This window comes from Meles meles, chromosome 17, assembly GCF_922984935.1.
Source record: "Meles meles chromosome 17, mMelMel3.1 paternal haplotype, whole genome shotgun sequence".
NCBI lineage: Eukaryota > Metazoa > Chordata > Mammalia > Carnivora > Mustelidae > Meles > Meles meles.
This window is the reverse complement of record NC_060082.1, coordinates 15,603,302-15,623,543: the sequence shown is the minus strand read 5'-3', so window position 1 is coordinate 15,623,543 and position 20,242 is coordinate 15,603,302. Positions and strand designations below refer to the sequence as shown.

The 20,242-nt window shown below is 37.7% G+C and overlaps 1 protein-coding gene across 1 annotated transcript in view; it reads right to left on the bottom strand.

The window, feature by feature from the left end:
- Nucleotides 1–20,242, bottom strand: part of USH2A (usherin) — a 714,551-nt gene that overhangs the window by 363,809 nt on the left and 330,500 nt on the right. The gene's annotated exons all lie outside the window — the stretch shown is intronic.

Genomic DNA, 20,242 nt, shown 5'->3' with positions numbered 1-20,242 from the left:
GGGTTAAAGCCTCTGCCTTCGGCTCAGGTCATGATCTCAGGGTCCTGGGATAGAGCCCCGCATTGGGCTCTCTGCTCAGCAGGGAGCCTGCTTCCCTTCCTCTCTCTCTCTCTGCCTCTCTGCCTACTTGTGATCTCTGTCTGTCAAATAAATAAATATTAAAAACAAAGAAATAAAAGAAAATATGTGTCAATATTTTGCTTGTGATATATGGAATTGAATTACACCACTACTTGGCATATTTAAAAAAGCTGATCAACATTTATTATACTTTAATACAATCAACTGAGTCTATATTTGTAGCTTTGGGATAGCGCCTCTCATGGACTGTGTATCAATTGTGTGGTTATGAGTTTTGCAGTCGGCTGTGTGCAATACAGAGAAATAGCATGCAAATATTTACCCAACATATGTCAAGCATTGAGACGCATGTCACTTCTCTGATACCAATCGACTTCGGTCTGGCTGTCAGTCTCAGATAAATTACTCTGTCTCTGAGCATCTCTCTGAGTACCAGTTTGGCATTCTGGCAATTTCTCCACATAATAACACAGAATTTTTACATAAATGAAAAAAATTCCTTTGTCTCTTCATTCTGAATTGTTTTTTATTGTTCTACTATATGCATATACCCATCTCTTTCTTCAGGAAAGAAGATGAAAGATACAGTTCCTGCACCCAGGGACCTCAATCTAGTGGGAAGACTACTCGGTTAACCAGAAATGTTAGTAACGAATGCTAAATGATATGAGAGGTGGGAACATGGAGAGGAAAATGTAAACTACATATGTCTACATACCTGGGAATGGTCCTAAATCGAACACTTGTATTGTCCCAGCCTCAGAATAATCAATAAAGATATATGAATGGATAGATGAATGCATAAGTAAATGAATGAAAGAGCCACAAATGAGCATTCTTGAAAATATTTTGTTCTAAACTTCTTTGGTTTATTCTCCAAACGGAATAAATGAATGCACAAATAAAGGTTCAATTTTCAATATTTTGTTGCACAGTTGTAAATTAGTGTAAAGCATACCTACTGTTATGGGCTGATTTTTATCTCTCCAAAATTCGTACATTGAACCCATAACTCCCGGTACCTCAGAATGTGGCTGTATGTGGAGATAGGGTCTTTAAAGAGAAGATATTAAGCTAAAATGAAGCCCAGAGTGTGGGCCCTAACCCAATTTGACCAGTGTCCTTATAAGAATAGGAAAGTTGGATGCACAAAGACACCAGGGATGTCCGTGCACAGAGGAAAGACATGTGAGGACATGGCCAGAAGGCGGCCATCTGCAAGCCAAGGAGAAGGGCCTCAGGAGAAACCAAACCTGCTGACACCTTGATCTGGGACTTCTAGCCTCCAGGACTGTGAGAAAATAAATTCCTGTGATTTAAACCACCCAGTCTGATATTTTGTCATGGCAGCTCTAGCAATCTACCATTGCTGTGAGTAGATTAAAAGGAGAGATTATTCTTTCATGTCCATCGTTAGTTAAAACCAGGACGCCATGTGGTCATGCAGTGGTGCAGTTTTAAAAATTACAATTTACATTGAAGAACTTTTCATTACTGACTTTAAAGAAATAGCCCTTCTCCTCTCAATTCTATACTCTGCAGACCTATATTTTCTGCATTTGTCTCTTCCATTTATGAGTGTACAGTATGAGACAGTTCCCATTTAAAATCAGGCTTCCTTTAAATTTTTAAAAACTTAAAGCTAACATTTGAATGAGACATTTTAATTGACATGTTGTCTTTAAGAATACATTGATAATGTGATGAATATATGAATGTTGTATTAATATTTTGACACTGCTGAATGTTATTAATAATGTAATGACATTTCCCCATCGTTCTTTTCATTTAAACTCATCTAGTTGAGATTCGGGATTTGGGATTCAGAAAATTATCAGAGTAACAAAATTCTAATCCTAGCTGTGCCATTAACTAGCTTTATGATTCCAGGCAAGTCAATTCTGAATCTCTATCTCCTTATCTACCAAAAGGGAATAAAGTTGTTTAGCCTTTATACATCACTGGGTGATTTAAGGACTTATTGGAGCTGGTACATGTGAAAATATTTTGCAAATATAAATTATCACCAAGAAAATATCAGGAGATATTTATCTGTTCTTGAGGGTAAGAAAAATCTACTTAAGTTTTTCTTTTTAATTTAATTTATTTATTTGACACACATAGAGAGAGATTACAAGTAGGCAGAGAGGCAGGCAGAGGGGGTGGGGGAAGCAGGCTCCCTGCTGAGCAGAGAGCCAGATGTGGGGCTTGATCCCAGGACTCTGAGATCATGACCTGAGCTGAAGGCAGAGGCTTAACCCACTGAGCCACCCAGGTGCCCCTACTTATTTCTATTTAAGGAAGAATCTATGAAGGAAAGTAATTCTAGATTTGACTACAAGTTTTAGCCAAATAACTTCATTTAAAAACCACCATGACTGGGCCGCCTGAGTAGCACAGTCAGTCAAGCACCCGACTTTTGGTTTGGGCTCGGGTCATGATCTCAGGGTCATGAAATTCCACCTCAAGCCCCACGCTCACTGTGGAGTCTGCTTGAGATTCTGTCCTCTCCCTCCTGTTCATGTTGTCTCTCTCCCTCTAAAATAAGTAAATAAACTATTTTTTAAGAAAACACCATAAATGAAGTAAAAAAAATTACAAAAATAAGAAATAAGAGTTATAATATAGCTTCCAGGGGCAACTGGGTGGCTCAGTGGGTTAAAGCCTCTGCCTTCAGCTCAGGTCATGATCTAGGGTCTTGGGATCAAGCCCCACATCGGGGTCTCTGCTCAGCGGGGAGCCTGCTTCTTCCTCTCTCTCTGCCTCCCTCTCTGTCTACTTGTGATCTCTGTCTGTCAAATAAAAAAATAAATAAACAAAAATAAAATAAAAAATTTTAAAAAAGAGTTATAATATAGCTTCCATGCAAATGTTAAGTATTTTTAATGTATATTAAAAAGTAGTTAGAAAACAGGATGGAGACTATAATCCTTTAAATAATGAACAAAAACATTTAGAGACTTAATTTTAAGGAATTAGAAATGCACACACACAAAATATTATCTAAAATCCTGTTAAAATTATAGTACTCTTCATAACAGAAAAAAATGAGAAATAATCCAATTATTATAATATTTTCCTTAAATATATTGTGAAATACTTTAAACTATTGTGCAGTCATTTAAAGCATGATTTAGAAAATAATTTAGTATGAATTTGGTGATATGATCACTATATATTATGAAGTGCTAAAAGATTATAAAACAGTCTAGCCCAAATTGTATGTGTATCATCAACAAAAAAAGATCAGAGGATGCTGATTATACAAGTCAAAATATGATTAGTGTTCACCTCCAGTGAGTGAAATTGTGGACAATTTTTATTTTTTCCTAAATTTTCTTTTGTACATAGAATTTACCATTGCAATAATCTCACTTTTAAATTGTACTTAATTTTGAATGGACAACACATGAATAAATAGGCATGGTACAAAATATAAAAGATATAAAAGAGCTCACATGAAAATCAAGCCTCCCTCCACCCTTGTTCCTAAGTTATCCAGTTCTCTTCTAGGGGCTTAGCAATTATTATACATTTATGTATACATCCATAAGAAGTCAAAGCATATAACCAAATATGCAAATGTTAGTGGACTATAAAATATACTTTTCTACACCAGTACAGTACTTTATGATACACTTTTTTTTAAGAAGATGCTAATTTATTGGTAAAGAGCACTCATTCTATTAAATGAGCATGTAATATACCCAGGGTGTATATTAGTTATTAGCCATAACTTGTTCAACTAATCTTTTATTGATGTTTATTAGGCTCTTTCATTTATATTTTACTTCATTACATTTTATTTTATTTTACTTTATTGGCATGTATACATATATATGATCAGAAAAATCAGTAATCCTGAAATAACCTCAAGCATAATAAAATGTAAAAGTCAGCAAGATGTTTGGAATGTAACTTATTACTCTTTTATGGTTAGATACCTCCACTAGATTTAAAGCAGCTGACTGAAACAAAAGGTAAGACAATTTATAACTTAATATCTTCAGCAATTCTTTTTGTGCTGGAAAAATAATAGGTGATATTTTTATTTATTTGTTTTGTTAAAGCTTTTATTTATTTATTTGACAGACAGAGATCACAAGTAGGCAGAGAGGCAGGCAGAGAGAGAGAGATGTGGGGTTTGATCCCAGGACCCTGGGACCATGACCCGAGCCGAAGGCAGAGGCTTTAACCCACTGAGCCACCCAGGCACTCCAGGTGATATTTTAAAATATAAGTTTTGAATAAACACAGATGAATGGAGATAAGGCATGTAAGCTATTTAGACTTTAGTTACAAAAAATGCTATCATGGGTACAATGCATTGCTAATGGCATTTGGAGGGCTCTAGAATGATGTTCTGAAGCAGATGATAAAAATCAAGGAATGAAGGAGGGAACTTACTGTGATGAGCACTGGGTATTGCATGTAAGTGATAAATTACTAGATTCTAATGTAACTTTGTATGTTAACTAACTGGAATTTAAATACACACTCAAAAAAAAAAAATCAAGGAATGAATGGTCTCCAAACTAAAAAGGCAGAGGAATATTCTAAACATTCATTTCTTATTTTGGAAAAGAAGCTATGCACTGACAGATCTGAGGGTTTCAACAATGGGAGAAAATAAATCAACAAAACAGATTCAATTTTCAGAAAGTAGGTAAAATTTCAGGGAAATTCTCAAAAGAAAGAACATGGGTGGACAGCAGAATTGGGTGACTTCCTAGGATACATATTTATAAAACACATTCGAAGGAAAAAATCTACATGTAAGTAAGGTTGAGGCTTTGTTGGCAGATTCTAATATTTGTAAATTTAACAAATGAGCCAAATTTTGTAATTATAACAGCCAACATTTGGAGTGGAGCTCATAACAATTTCTTCAGAGCCTATATTTTTCTTTCTCTTCTTCTAGTAGACAGATTCTGCCTTTCTTGTCCCAAAGATGGACATATGATCCAAAATGGAACAATAAGCATCCTTCCTTAATGGTTTTCAGTCTGGAGTTGAGGAGACTGTCCAGCCGTGGGGTAAGAACTCAGAGTTGCTGCTAATTGTGTTCTCCAGTCCATGAAGAAAGCCTGCACATTACAATACAGAATAGTTCCCCCATTCCAGACATAAAGATGAAATTGTTGGATTTCTACTACTTGCAGTTAAAAGACTCAGGATTGATAAGTATATTTACTTTGTAAAACCAAGAATGAATAATGATTGTTTCTTTTAAAGCATTCAAATTTTGTCATGGATAAAATCCAATGTATCATACAAGACATTTCCAGTGTAAGACAGCTATCAAGTACTTAGGTGACTGGGAAAGAAAAATTCCTTCTGGTTTTATTATTGAGTCTTTCCTTTACTAGAAGTAGCCTAAGCTTTCCTGGTAATTAATTGTTTGTATCTGTGATACAAAGATACTATCTTGAAAGTAATTTATAAAAATATGAAACAAATTTTATTCTTTAGGGAACTGAAAGAGTCATACAGATTCTCAGAAAACAATAAAAATTTGAGAAAAGTAAGGTATGAGGAAAGACAACTTTGAATTTAATCTCTGACTCCTTTATTGTTCTTATATATCCAATATAACTAAATTCACCAAATATCACTGATGTCTCTGTAGTGGGCACTCCCCTTTATTGCTTATGACTTTAGAAGTTTAATCCCTCTCTGCTTTTATTTTTAGAGAAAGAGTACCCTAAGAATCTGAGAACAGAGTGTCTGTTTATAGTGGTACTCTCCTGTAGTTTGCTGAATTTCCTAAATCGGATAGAAAGACAATGACACCAAAGCTTATCCAGATGTAGTTTTATAATGATGTCACTGGGCTTTACTCCATAATCAAGGACCCTAAAAATATACAATTTTAGGCTTAGTGTCTGCAATAAGGTTAATGGAAATCTGCACCAAGGGTAAATACTTTAGCGAACTGTGTCATCAGGAAATATTTAAACACCATTTAAAAGGATTTAAAATAAGTAGATTTGATTGTACACTGACTAATGCACAGAACTATAATACAATAGAGCTGTTAACAAATAAACATAATGCCTTTCTCTCCTCTTTTGCTCATCCTTTGCCATCTGTATCGTTAAGTCCAATTAGCTTCTCGCATTTAAGTCTAACCTACTTGCTTTTTCACCTACGAATGGAGACAACAGCTGTGTAGGTTCAGCCGTGACTATTTGGGACTAATGCCATTGCTTCAATTATTTATTTTCCAAAATACTGATTCGTTCATGCCATATCATTACTGTAAATCCTTCAATGGTCCCCCATTGCCTCAGAACAAAGTTCGAACATCTCAACATACCTTTAGCACCTTTGACAATTTGACTCTCCCCTCCCCTTTCATGGCTCCTGACCAGCTACGCAGGCACTCAGTCATCTCAAGCCAGGCCCTCTAATTTTTGTGAAACACACATGGACTGCACTGTGCCATGGACTCTTCTGACCTGGTCTTCAGGCTTGCCTGATTCCCAGTTCTGAAACTCTCCTTGAAAGCCTGCAAAAAGTTGCTTCCTCTGGTGACACTTTATCCTCCCGAGTACTTCTCCCTTTGTTCTCACATCTGTCAGAGAACTCACCACGGACTGGACAGCATTGTATTTAGTTGTGTCTACTTCTGTCTAAGCAATTGAACTGGGCATGGTCGGAGGAAAACCAAAAGTGTCTTAGTTATGTAACTTCCAACCTTGTACATAGTAGATGCTCAACAAGTACTTTCTAAATTACATACGCTACGTAGTTGAGTGACATGTTTGAAGGGGAATCTTTGCATTTACGATCTTTATCATGATGTAACAATAATTTGAGCATTTCTGCAATGGGCAGGACATAGTTGTTGATCATTTGCTATGTTCTGAAAGAGCTGTGAGCACCACAATCACATTTTTTACATGCATTATCACATTTAATTCTCCCACTAGGTACTGAGGTAGTATGATTTCTGGTTTACCAGGAAACCCGGGTTTAGCACCTACACGATTCTGCTTCTGAGCCCTGTGCAAATTCCTCCCCTTTGAGTGTGGGTAGAACCTGGGACTATGATGAGCTTTGGGTCCCAGGAGTACCTTATATGGAAAAAAGAGCCAACCCTGGTGTGTCCAATCTAACTGTAAGCAAAGTCTTCTCCAGGTGGTACCAGAAGTCAGAGAGTTTTAAACCCTGAAGGGGATTTGAGGCAAAAGAGTTTCTTGCTGCAGAGGTGGAGGGGGCCAGGTGAGACGCTCTACAAGTTGAGCAGCCCCTGGCTGACAGCACTAGCCTACAAGGAATCCAATTCTCCCACAGCCTGAATGAGCTTAGACATGCAGGCTCTCCCAGAGCCTCTAGACAAGAGCCTGAACTGTCCAATTTCTTGACTTTGCCCTAGTGAGACCCTAATTAGTGGCCTAGTCAAGCCTACACAAACGTCTGACTTACAGAACTGTGAGCTGGAGCATGGGTGTTGTTTTAGGGTGCCTCCTGGACTCCCCCCACATCATATACCCCCTGGAGACTGGGTCACTGCCATTAGGTTGTGGATAGAAGTTACGCAGGTCACACCCAGGCGTGGCCCATAAAAATCTCCAACTTACTCTCTTTCATCCCCTTCCCTTACCCGCTGCAGCAATGGAGATAAACTCCAGAGCCATCTTTCAAGTCAGGTGTAAGAGACCTGCCATCTGCCTGGGACCCTGAATGACTGTGCTCAGGGAGGAAGCTTTGTAGATCCAACTCTTCACTGGCACACGGCTCTTACATGAATGACAAGTGTTTCTGCTGACAGAAACGTGTGTGTGTGTGTGTGTGTGTGTGTGTGTGTGTGTGTGTGTGTTCGCATCAACGAGGTTATCCTAACTAATAAAAAGAATCTGAGAACTCAAGAAGAATGAGCTAGTCACATAACGGGGCGACGAGAATTCCAGTCAGAAAAAACCAGTAAGTTCAAAGGTCTGGACATAGGAAAGGACTTACTATATTTAAAAAAAAAAAAAAAAAGACAAAAGACAAAGAACCAAACCAAACCAAACCAAACAAGTAGAAACAGAAAGTAAATCAGCAGTGTGGAAATAAATGGGTATAGGAGAATGGCATAGAACTAAGAAAGTAGATAGGAATCAGAGAAGTATTGTAGGCCAAAAAAAGGAGTTTGGATTTTATTTTAAGGTTTGATATGATAAATGAAAAAGAAAAAGTGAAAGATTAAATCCAGGTTTGTATTTCTGGCAAAGGGGTAAATAGTGTAACTGTTCTTTGAGATGAGAAACTCAGGAAAAAGAACTTATTTTGCGGGAGGTAGTAGATATAATGAATTCAATTTTGGGGACTTGGAGTAAAATATCTAAAGCAGGAGTGTCCAATATGGAGTTAGAAAATGTTCATAGCTTAGGAAAAAAATGTCTGAACTGGAGATAAGGATTGATTCATCACAGAAATATTGTGTGGCTTGTTCTAAAGAACCCCAAGATAAACCAACATTTGTGGATAGAGGGAAAAGAAGAAAAGAAGATACATGACAGCTTGAGCAGTAACAGGAAAGTTGAGAAGCTGAAGTGTCTCAGACACAGAGAAGAACTGCTGGGATGAAGAAATGACCAACGATCTGTCAAAGTGCCATGAACTATAGTGCTTTCATGTGGTCCCTGAAAGTTTCCGCCTGAACTGGGGACCATAAGAACTTTGACAACCTCGGTGAGAATGATTTCAATTAAATGGTCAAGTATTTATAAAGCCAGTGAAGGGGTAGTGGGTTGAGATTTGTCCCCCCAAAATGTTCAAATCCCAACTCCCATAAAGTGACCTTATTTGGAAACAGGGTCTTTGCAGATGTGATCACGTTCAGATGAGGTCATACTGAATTAGGACGGGCTCCAAATCCAATATGACTGGTGTTCTTACAGAATGAGAGAAATCTGGACACAGGAGAACAGCACATATGACAGAGGGATATGTCTGAATGCTCCATACTGCCAGTAACCATGACAAGTTGGGCTAGGGAAGGAAGGATCCCCCCCCCTCACAGTTTGTAGAGGAAGCTTTAGCTCTGGTGACACCTTGATTTAGAACTTCTAGTCTCCAGACTATGAGAGAATAAATTTCTGTTGTTTTAGGCACCCAATTTGCGTGGGATTTTTTTGTTTGTTTGTTTGCGTTTTTTGGGGGAAGCTCCAACAAATGCACAGGAGGTAAGGAGGCAAAGCAAGCAAGCCAGTGGTGGTAAGGACAGCGGCTGTGAACATGAGAAGGGCCAGGTTGGGAAGGTGGGGAGTAGGAGTGGGAGATAGATCTCAGAACCGGGACATGTTTTCTCCATGTCTGTCTTTTTTCTTCTTCTCCATGTAAGAGATGTGAGCCTGAAGAACTGTGGTCAGTGACAAGCCAGGAATGGAGAATGTGAGGCAAAATGCACTGGGGAAATAACGATCCAGAGCAAGCCTTTAGAATCCTATCAGTAACTGGAGAACATTGGATATTAGAGTGACCCCAATCAGGATGCTTACTAGATTTCCTTCAGCAGAACTCAGGACCTTCAGGTTGAGGTGGAAGGAACACAATTAGATTGATCAAGATTTGGTGGGTTTCCACTTGAATATGGTGCAGTGATAACAGGGCAAGAAAGTTAAGAAAATGGAAAAGAAAATATTTTAATTCATTTTGAAGCTACCTTAGGAGGCAAGGAAAGACAGGGTCTAATAGATAAGGAGAGCAGGAGAGGTTAAGAAACTGAAAGTTTCAAAGAACAGAAATATTTTAGAGTGAGTAAACAAGCGGAAGAGCTAGGAAATGGGTGTTTGTTGTTGATAGCGGCATATTTGAACCCGATATGTTAGACACGGGGCATTTCTAAGTGATGGCAAGGTCTAGGATACTGAAATGAGGGCAAGTCATTTTACCATACAGTTGAATTTCTTAGAGATGAGAAGATAAAAGATACAGGAGGCTGAGCTGTCTAATGGATTATTCCCATGACAGATGAAACAACAGGATCCTCCCAGATGGAGGTAGAGAAAGAAGAAGGGGGCAAAGATAGGTGCTAAAGCCTTTACTGAATTGGGAAACAGAAGTAGGATGTTAGCAAAGCTGAGCAAAACAGAGTAAAGAATTTCCTTTAGCCAAAGAGCATGGATCTTATAGGATCGATAAGCACTAAAGGAAGGTAAAGCAGTCATCATCTGGAATGCTAGATGGTAGAAGAGAATCAGAGGTGTTGACACTATCCTTTTGATTTCTGAATTACACAGACATCAAGGAACGATATAAAACCACTTAAAATGACTGAAGAAGAAATTGCTATCTTCAGGAGAGACTCAGTTTTCATTTACTTCAAGAAGATCCAAGCTCTGTAACATGAACAGTATGAGGACTTCTCTAACCACCCCACACTGAACTGTAATCTCCATGAAGGCAGACCTTTGCACCTTATGTTTTCCACTGGCTCTTCAAGGATCAAAACATTTTGAGTGTCTACATTGTAGACACCCGATAATATTCATTGAATGAATGAATCATTCTGGACAGTTGTGATTATATCTTTTCTAAATTGTATTATTGTCATGGGATGTATCCCTTTTTAAACTGATTTTGATTAGATGCCTAGTTCGTTATTTTTTAGGTCTTTGAAGGAAGTCAGGATGTTACTAAACACGGAATCAAATATATAGAGTTATAGGTAGAATTGTGTCTCACTGCCCCCTGCCCTGTCCTGCCAAATTCATTATGTTGAAATTTTAGCCCCCAGTACTTCCAGAATGTGACCTGATTTGGAAATAGGGCCACTGTAGCAGTAATGAGTTAGGATGGCACCCCAATCCAAGTCTTTATAAAGACTTGTGTCTTTATAAAAAGGGGAAATTTGGCACAGGCAAGCACACAAGGAGAAGACCATCACAGGAAAGCAGTGATCAGGACAAAGTATCTACAGGTCAAAGGCCAATGATTGCAAGCAAACTACCAGAGATCAGGAGAGCAGTAGAGAACACTTCTCCCTTATGGGCTTCAGAATGAGCTAACCCTGCCAACACATTGATCTGGTACTTCTAGCTTCTGGAATTGTGAGACAGTACATTGCTGTTGTTTAACCTCTCAGTGATACTTTGTCATGGCAGCCCTAGCAAACGTACACAAGAAGTTAAAAAAAAAAAAAGCTACATATTGGATAATTACATTTGAAAATTTCTAAGAAGCTACAGGAACAGCCTACCTCATTAAAACTGCTTACCACAGTTAGCATATTAATTACTTCTGAATTATGCATCAGTGTTTGTTGTCATTTACTTTAAAATATTAGTTTACCGATTCTCAGTGTTTCTTCAGTTTCATTCTCAATGAATGAATGCAATTCATTTCAACTCAATTCAATAAGAGTGTATTAGATGTCAGTTGGATTGTTATTTCTACAATACATACTATAGAGATTATGAAAATAAATAAATACTTGATAACTCTACTCAATGAACCTACATTTTGGTTTTGGATCAAGATTTATCCCCTTTAAATAAGGTTTTGTTACAAGATAGAATATACTTAAGTAATCAATTTGTAGGAAAATTATATGAAAGAATCTGTGAACCAAAGGAAAATGTGTGAATTGAGGTAGATCATCAAAAAGACTGTGTGATGTTTTGAGGACAGCAGATAGCGTTGGAGGTAAGGAGACCATCATTGACACTGGCCAGGAGGGAGGAGTGAGGGATCAACCTGGTCAAATATCAGGGTAAAGACTAGAGAGAAGTCAAAGCTAAGTATTAATAGGTGATAGAGTCCTAAAATATGCATCCTTTATACCAATTTTATCACATTGATTAAAATTGTGAAAAATGCTACAAAAATTCTCCTTTTTAATATCTAAATTAGAGAATTTAAAAGATGAAAAGAGGGGCGCCTGGGTGGCTCAGTGGGTTAAACTGCTGCCTTCGGCTCAGGTCATGATCTCAAGGTCCTGGGATCGAGTCCCGCATCGGGCTCTCTGCTCGGCGGAGAGCCTGCTTCCCTTCCTCTCTCTCTGCCTGCCTCTCTTGTGATTTCTCTCTGTCAAATAAATAAAATCTTAAAAAAAAAAAAAGATGAAAAGACTCCCTTTAAGGAAAAGAAAACCCTTAAATCCCATGACTGGAAGATAACCACTATTATCACCATTATAACCACTATTACTATCACTTAGGTGTACATAAACACATGTATGTATATGTACACACATATACACACATGCATTTTACTGAAATAGACTCTAATGTTACATATTGTCAATGAAAATGTTTGTTTTCACCTCCTTCTGCCTTATTCAACATTCTTCTACTGCTTCATAAGCTTTCTGGCCATACAATATTCCATTAGTGGACATCCAGGAGTTATTTTTCTGGTGTACACAGACCAGTGATTTCACACGCTAACTTTTAATTTCATAGATGAAGACTTTCTATAATTATTTCTTACTTTCAGACTAGCAGCAAGATGTAGATGTTTCATTCTGTAAGCATTCCAGTGGCTTTCTAGAAGGTCAGGAAGCAACAGTTGACAGGGTTAGAGCAACTATCCAGAAGTCAGAAGATTGGAGTACAGGCAGAGGAACATGAAAGACTGTTCCACTGATTTATTGTCTCTAGCTATGTTCTCCAAAGGAAGCCAGTGACAAGAGAAAACATATTATTTGCTTCCATTCATATTAAGTACAATAAAATAGCAAACAAATCTTTGCTAACAGGAAAGCAGTCACCTGAGTCAGCAGATAAGACTTGAGGGCAAAATGGAGTGCTTCTAGGGCGTTCACAGCGTCTATTTCTGACTTGGTGCTGGCGCCATAGGTGTGTTCAGATTCTGAATATTCATCAAGCTGTCTACTGCATATATGTTTTTTTGTAAGAATTCATAATGAAATTAAGTTTGAAAAAATAAAAAATAATGGCCATTGTCAGAGTGCTTGGAATAGCAGTTAGTCTCTGTTTGTAAAGATCTCAATGGTAGGGCATGTTCCATCACCGTTTTCTGGATTGAATGCCCCTTCTTTTCTACCTGGATGCTATCTCCTTCCCTTCCTCCGAAATCCCTTCAAATATAAAGCCCTTTCCTACTTATTTAAGAACATAATATTCATCATTTATGTTAACAGATTACAGGTAATATTTGGGTATAGGTCTTAAAATATATTTAAACATGATTCACTTCTTCATATACTGGTATACTGTGAAATATCTTAAAGGAAAAAATGACACTTTGGTTGCATTGTTTACAACGAACCACAACTGATATTTCAACATCTGTACAAGTTATTTCATTTCACTTGGCCCTTTGTTACTAAGTTACTCTTTAAGCTCAATTAAATGTCAAGCATCCCCTATTCATTGACCCAAGGATCTGATCTGTGGCCAAATCTTGAGCAACTCTCCTGAAGCCTTTGATCACAGAGTTAGTGATCTAGACTCTTTTCATAATTCAGGCTTTTTTTTCCTTGTAGTCTCAAGGTTTCTTAGACTTTTTATAATTTAATGCCGTATGTCTATGACAAAAAAAGGGCACAAAGTATGACTTTAGTTTGTAATAGAGAGGCACCATGACTCATAGATGAGATCATTGCCTTACCTGAAAACCCTCATATGCTCTGTCTTATTAATACCGGCCTTATGGATTAGAACACAAGCATGTTAACAGTACCCTCTCTATAATATTACTTTATGTAAAAGGAGTGATTTAAATGCACTGCCTTGGGGTATTCAAAAATGCAAAAGTCCAGAAAATATCAAGGTTAAAGTGAAGTTTTATTTTGCTAAGAAAGGATCTTTTGTAAACCATCAGTGGAAATGAATATAATTTAGCTCAAATTTGTAGAGAATTGATAAGGTTCCTTATAATGGTTGGTTAGAAGTACCCAACCTTTAAATGCTTTTTATTGTGCCATAAGCAATACAGCTTCTTCCGCAATAAATTTCTCATCATCAGACTTAAGTGTTTAGAAGATTCAAGATGAACATTTCTATTTTGCTGTTTAAACATGGGTCTTTTTGACCTTCTCAAATGAGACAAAAAAAAAACCAAACAACCAGAAATTTTTGCACTTTTTAGTTGGTTAAAGATATACTTACTAATTTTACCAGATATTCATCTGTTTTTCGTCTTTCCTTTCCTTTTCTCTCTCTCACGCACACACACACCTTACATTGCTGTTATCTTTGCTTCATTTTTTTTTTTTTAGATTTTGTTTATTTATTTGATAGAGATCACAAGTAGGCAGAGAGGCAGGCAGAGAGAGAGAGGGGGAAGCAGGCTCCCTGCCGAGCGGACAGCCCGATGCGGGGCTCAATCCCAGGACCCTGAGCTGAAGGCAGAGGCTTTAACCCACTGAGCCATCCAGGCGTCCCTAATCTTTGCTTCTCTACTGCCTTAGCCTCAGTGACAGCAGCACAGGTTCTGAGGAGGTAGCAGTGGGAAGATGCCTTGTCTGATGCAAGAAATCAGCCGCTCTTAATCATTAGACTACTATAGATTTATTAGGTGACACATTTGCAGACATATGTGTTTTATGGTTTGGTGTCAGATATGTACACACAGAGTCCTTATTGACCTTTCCTCCTCTGGAGTTCTAGGACTTCTCAACAACAATGGCTTAGGTAGATTCACCAACGACAACCTGTGTCATAATAAAGGAACTGTCCAGAGGGAACACTGTTCTTTCTTTTCTAGTTCCCACAACTCACATAAACGCCCTTGTCACATGCATAGTTATAGTTCTCTCAGTTCCTGCCATCTTGCTATCCTTGTTTCCGAAAACTTTGTAGGCTTCCCTGAAACATCTCACAAACTTCTTAAAGATTGCCAGTTTCTGGTAGGGTGCTTATTTAAAATGAGAATGATCTGGTTGGCTACAGTTTGGATAGTCATCATCAATCAGGATGCTATCTAGCCTGAACTTTGAAACAATCCTGGGATGTTGAATGGCCTCACAAAAGGTTTCTTTTTTTCTGCCTCTTTATGAACATACTATATACATACATCTTAAGTGGCTCACAATAGCTTTATTGGTGATCAATATAGGTCTTTCAATCTTTCAATAATGTTTTTAATCATAAGCTTTAAAGCACAATTGTTTTTACCTCAAAATTCTTAAAAATCTGTTATGGGACAGAAATAAGAGATTAATGGAGATCTTGCAAAAAAAGATAAATGGCACCACCAGAATACCACAAAACTGGGGGAAAAATTAATTGAACCTATACTTTTGATAAATATTTATTTTTTGCAGAAGAAAAATGCATACTAGTTTAAGCTGTCATTATACTAACCTACATCCTATTTTTCATATTATTAGTAATACATAATGTGGTAGTTTATATTCAAAAATAAAACTAGAATGTATATACCTCATGTATTTATCCAGAAATACACCAAGGTTACTATGGTTACGAAAAATCCATTACCTTTGAATACAGAATGAAAAAGTTTGACTTAAAGTGTGTGCTATTTATTATAGCAAACATCAACAGCCTTCGGGAGGTTCTCTAACTGGATTCATTTTTCAGTGTCACAACTGACCCACCATACTACTAGCTTATGGCCTATGCAAGGCAAAAAATTTGAACTGTATGCATTTTTAAATATATTTTGTACTAACTCAAGGTGCAGCAATGCCTTTGACTTTTAATGCTTCATATTTAAGAGAAAGAAGAAAAAAAAATGCAAACCACCGAGATTCTAAGTGGCTGCTGAATTGAAATGCATTTAGTTTTACCTGTATTCACCTTGGCAGCAAGACCCATTTGCTACACATATAAGAGAAGGATGTTGGTTCCATGGAGGAACTTAAGAGGATGCTACAAATAAATGGAGTAAGAGTGAGGAAAAAAAAGTGACACTGTGAAAATTTAGGAGGACACCAAAACCAGGTTATTAAGGAAGTTTTTGATAGGGTAGAAGACAAGGAATTTTAAATAATGCAGACGATTACAACTAGGGAAAACAGAATATCAAACATAGCTCTTTAGGAAGTTTCAAAATTATTCCTCACCTATTAAATCTTTGGTCATCAAGGCTGTGATCAGCTGAATGAAAGTACAGTATAAATCTCTAAGAAACATGTAAAAAGTATGCCCTATACCTAGTAGTTCCACATGCAAACAAAAAGAAAATAACATTTTTCGCTTGCAAAATTATCAAAGACTTAAGAATATAACATGCCCTGCTGATGAACTTTTCTGGGAAACAGTAGGAAAATGTATATCCAATATTTCGGAAAGGTTCACTACCTTTGACTTAGCCGTTCCCCTTTTGGGAATCTAATAAATAAGATTACATACAATAATATTTGTCACAACATATTAACAAGAGAGAGAAATTGAAATTTGAACTCTTTCAAGTGATTAATGTATGCATTAGCATACATTTGGATGGGATATATGTTAGTATTAAAATATTTCAAAAAAATATTTTCAGGAAAAATGCCTCCTAAAGTGGGATACAGTCATAGTGAGGGAATATGCAAGGGTTTAACATTATACATTACAGATCAATTTTGTGAACATGAATAAGGTACTAGCTGGAATTATGTCTTAAACTGAGTTTCTATCGGGATGGTGGGATTCTCTGGTATTAGACATCTGGATGTTTTAAATGATCTCCAATAAGCATATTGTACTTTTATAATTGAAAAATATTATCAATTATTTCTCTAATCCGTTAGGCTGCATCTTCCATTTCTCTGTCTCCCTATGAGTCGGCATTTCGGCAGTGCAGAGACCCGCTCTGGTAGCCCTGGACTCTCACTGTTGCTGACAGCACCAGCCCTCACCAGGGGACGCTCCGCCCCCAAACCATGCTCAGCACAGAAAGGACACAAGGGCGAGCAACAAGTACCAGTGACGTCATGGATGCATCTGACGATGGAACATGACCCAGATTCAGTGTCTGGAGAGGCTAGAGCCTGTTCAAATGGCCAGGGCAATGTGCTCTATCAGCCTTCTCCCGGCTGACTTCAGACAGATTCCCTTTCTCATTGTGTCTTCTTTGTGATTCCCAGTGGACAGGTGGACTTTGAAGAGTAAATGACCTGGAATTAGGGCCTGTTACAGATGCAAAATCTTTGAGTGCAAAGGGACCCTACGGTCACTTTCTTCAATCCTCACATGACTTGAGAATCTATACAGAAGTGGGCATTCAGTCTATACTCATAGTAGAAGAAAACACTCCCTTTAGGGGCTGTTATGGACTGAACTGTGTTCCCCCAGATTCATATTTTGAGGCTTTAACTCTCAATGTGACTATATTCGGAAATGGGACTTTTGAAGAGGTGATTAAGGTTAAATGAGATCACAAGGGTGGGACCCTAATCCAACAGGACTAGAGACCAGGTAAGAAAGGTCTGTGCGCACAGGAGAAAGACCTTGGGAGGACATGGTGAGAAGGCAGCTGTCTGCTAGCCCAGGAGAGAGGCCTCGAGAGAAACCAAACCTGCCAACACCTTGATCTTGGACTTCTAGTCTCCAGAACTGTGAGAAAGAAATTTCTGTTGTTTGAGCCAGCCAGTCTGTGGTATTTTGTTATGGCAGCCCAAAAAAGAACAACACGGGCGCTCTGGGGTTTGCAATCAGGCTTTGGTCACCCTGTCAGTGTTGTTCCGAGGAAAAATACAATCATATGTAATAATTTGTAATAATTATTTATGTAAATATGTAATGTTTATAATTATGTAACATTCACATGTGGTGTAAATATTTGCATATTTACATGATATGTTTATGTTAATATGTTGATAATTTACATATTTACATAAAACATTTACACATTATGGGAATGTGTAATAATATAAAAGATTTATTTATGAAAAAAATAAGATAATATGTAATAATTTGAGTAACAAAATGTGGAAAGAATGAAAACATGGACTCTGGGGCCAATCAGATCTAGATTTGAAGTGGTTCCTCTGATACGGGTGAGAATTCCTTAAGCTCACCCAGGCTTGGTTTTACTAGCTCTAATGTTAGAGCAATCATGCATGACTTTGAATCTCATCATAATGTTATTGGCTTCCTTTCTCTCCTTTGTGTTGAGGTCTCAATGTGCCTCATATCTTCTGCTATTTGGGGATGAGAAGAGCAAGAAATCCACTTGCTTATTAGAAGCCAAGAAGGCTATAGTAATAATAATAATAATAATAATAATACCTAAGATTTAGTCTTTAAAAATCTACATAAAAAATGAAAACCATTAAAAAATCTATTATCTCTGTGACTCGAGAAGATGGTTGTGGACACTACAAAAATATCTCACTTTCTTTACATTGTATTATATTTGGGGGCATCTATTGTACTAATCCACTATGTTAACATTTGTCAAGATTTTTCATTGTAGACACCAGTCATATGGTTCTGTTGATGTTTCAATCAAACAAAATGCAGAATTCGTCGCATTTCGGAAGCAGTACTGGAAGTCAGTGTGAATGCTGGGCTCCTGTCTTCCCCATACCGTTCTTCTGACTGTACACAGCGTCACCACGTACGGCCTTCTGCACGATTTGGAAACAGTCAAGGTTTACATTTGGAGACCTGCCGTCAGCCGCACACCTTCCATACGGACTGGGCTAGCACTCATGTGTACGCACGGAAGGGATCTTAGTTTCTTTTTCTACCTTTCTTTTTCCTTTTCTCTACCACTTTTTCTTTCCCATCCTACTCCTCCCCTCCAGAATTTCCCCTTTGCTAGCTTCTTTCTCTGTTCCCAGCAATCACCCGACTTCATTCATTCATTTATTCCACACTGTCTATACCGAGTCTGTGATAAGTCCTAGAGATACGGTAATGAACCAGACACTTACAGTCATGTCTTTGAAGCTTGGGGTTCAGAAGGGCAAGCTGACAAGTAAATAAGCACCCTTATTTAAAGATAACACACACAAAAAGGAGGCACACAGGTTCCCAAAGAGCATATCTTCATTAGATCAACTCTTACTTGGGAATCAGAGAAGGCTTCTCAAAGGAAATGTCTGTACTGGGCCTAAAAGATGTGTTTTCTTATTATGCATGATGATACTTTTTGGGTCCTACAGAAGTGTTTTATATTAATTATTAATTCATGTGTATAGTTCATTCCATAAAACATTTTCTTTTTTTTTTTTGAAGTAATTCCTCTGTTCTATAATATTTAACTAAATAATGCCTTCAGACATTGTTAGGGTAAGATTAGTCCATTTTTTTTTTTTTTTTTTTTTTTTTTTTAAAGATTTTATTTATTTATTAGAGAGAGAGAGAGAGCAAGCACAGGCAGAGGCAGAGGGCAAAGCAGGCTCCCTGCCAAACAAGGAGCCCGATGTGGGACTCGATCCCAGGACGCCGGGATCACGACCCGAGCCGAAGGCAGTCGCTCAACCAACTGAGCCACCCAGGCGTCCCAGATTAGTCCATTTTTAAAGTTTAAAACATGAACTCTGCATTCTACAGGTATTAAGAGTATTCTCTTTACTAAGTGCTAAGAACATGTTAGGTGTTTTGTTTCTAGCTCTAGTTCTCTTTAAGATCTTGAAAACCATAGTTGTTGCCATTTTACAAATTCAGAAACTAAGTCTCAGAAGGGAAGTAACTTGTTTTAAGACCATGTACTTTCCATCACAGCCAGAATGTTTGGATTGGCATCAAAATCCCACCCATGGGCTGTGTAACTTTGAAGATGTTCCTTAATCTTTCTCTGCCTCAGTTTCCTCATTTGTAACCTGGGGGTAATAATCACACTTACCTCCTAGAGCATGTATTATAGAATTCTATCCAACTTTAAGGAATAAAATATTAAAGTAATAGCTCTTGTTTTTTTTTTAATAATAGATCATGTCTCTTGAAGGTTCTCAGTCTAAAGAGGACCCCAAAAAAGGTAAACCCTGAGGATGCCACTGGGTAAATGCCATAGCTCTGTCCACAAAGAACTCATCCCCACATCTACGTGTGTCCTCTTGAAGCCACAAGCACCAACAGAGGGGGGCCAGCATGCCGCTGATTCTCTATTACAACCTTAGCAGCTGGCATTAGTGTGGGGGACTGAATACATAAATAATGAATCCTGCCACTGTCTCTCCCTGGTCGTGACCTTTCATAAAGAACGTCATATCTCTAGGCCTCAGTTTTCCCTCAGTCAATATTTGACTCATGATGTCTTATCAGATAGTCACATATAGTATGTAAAATGTTATAAAATATATAGC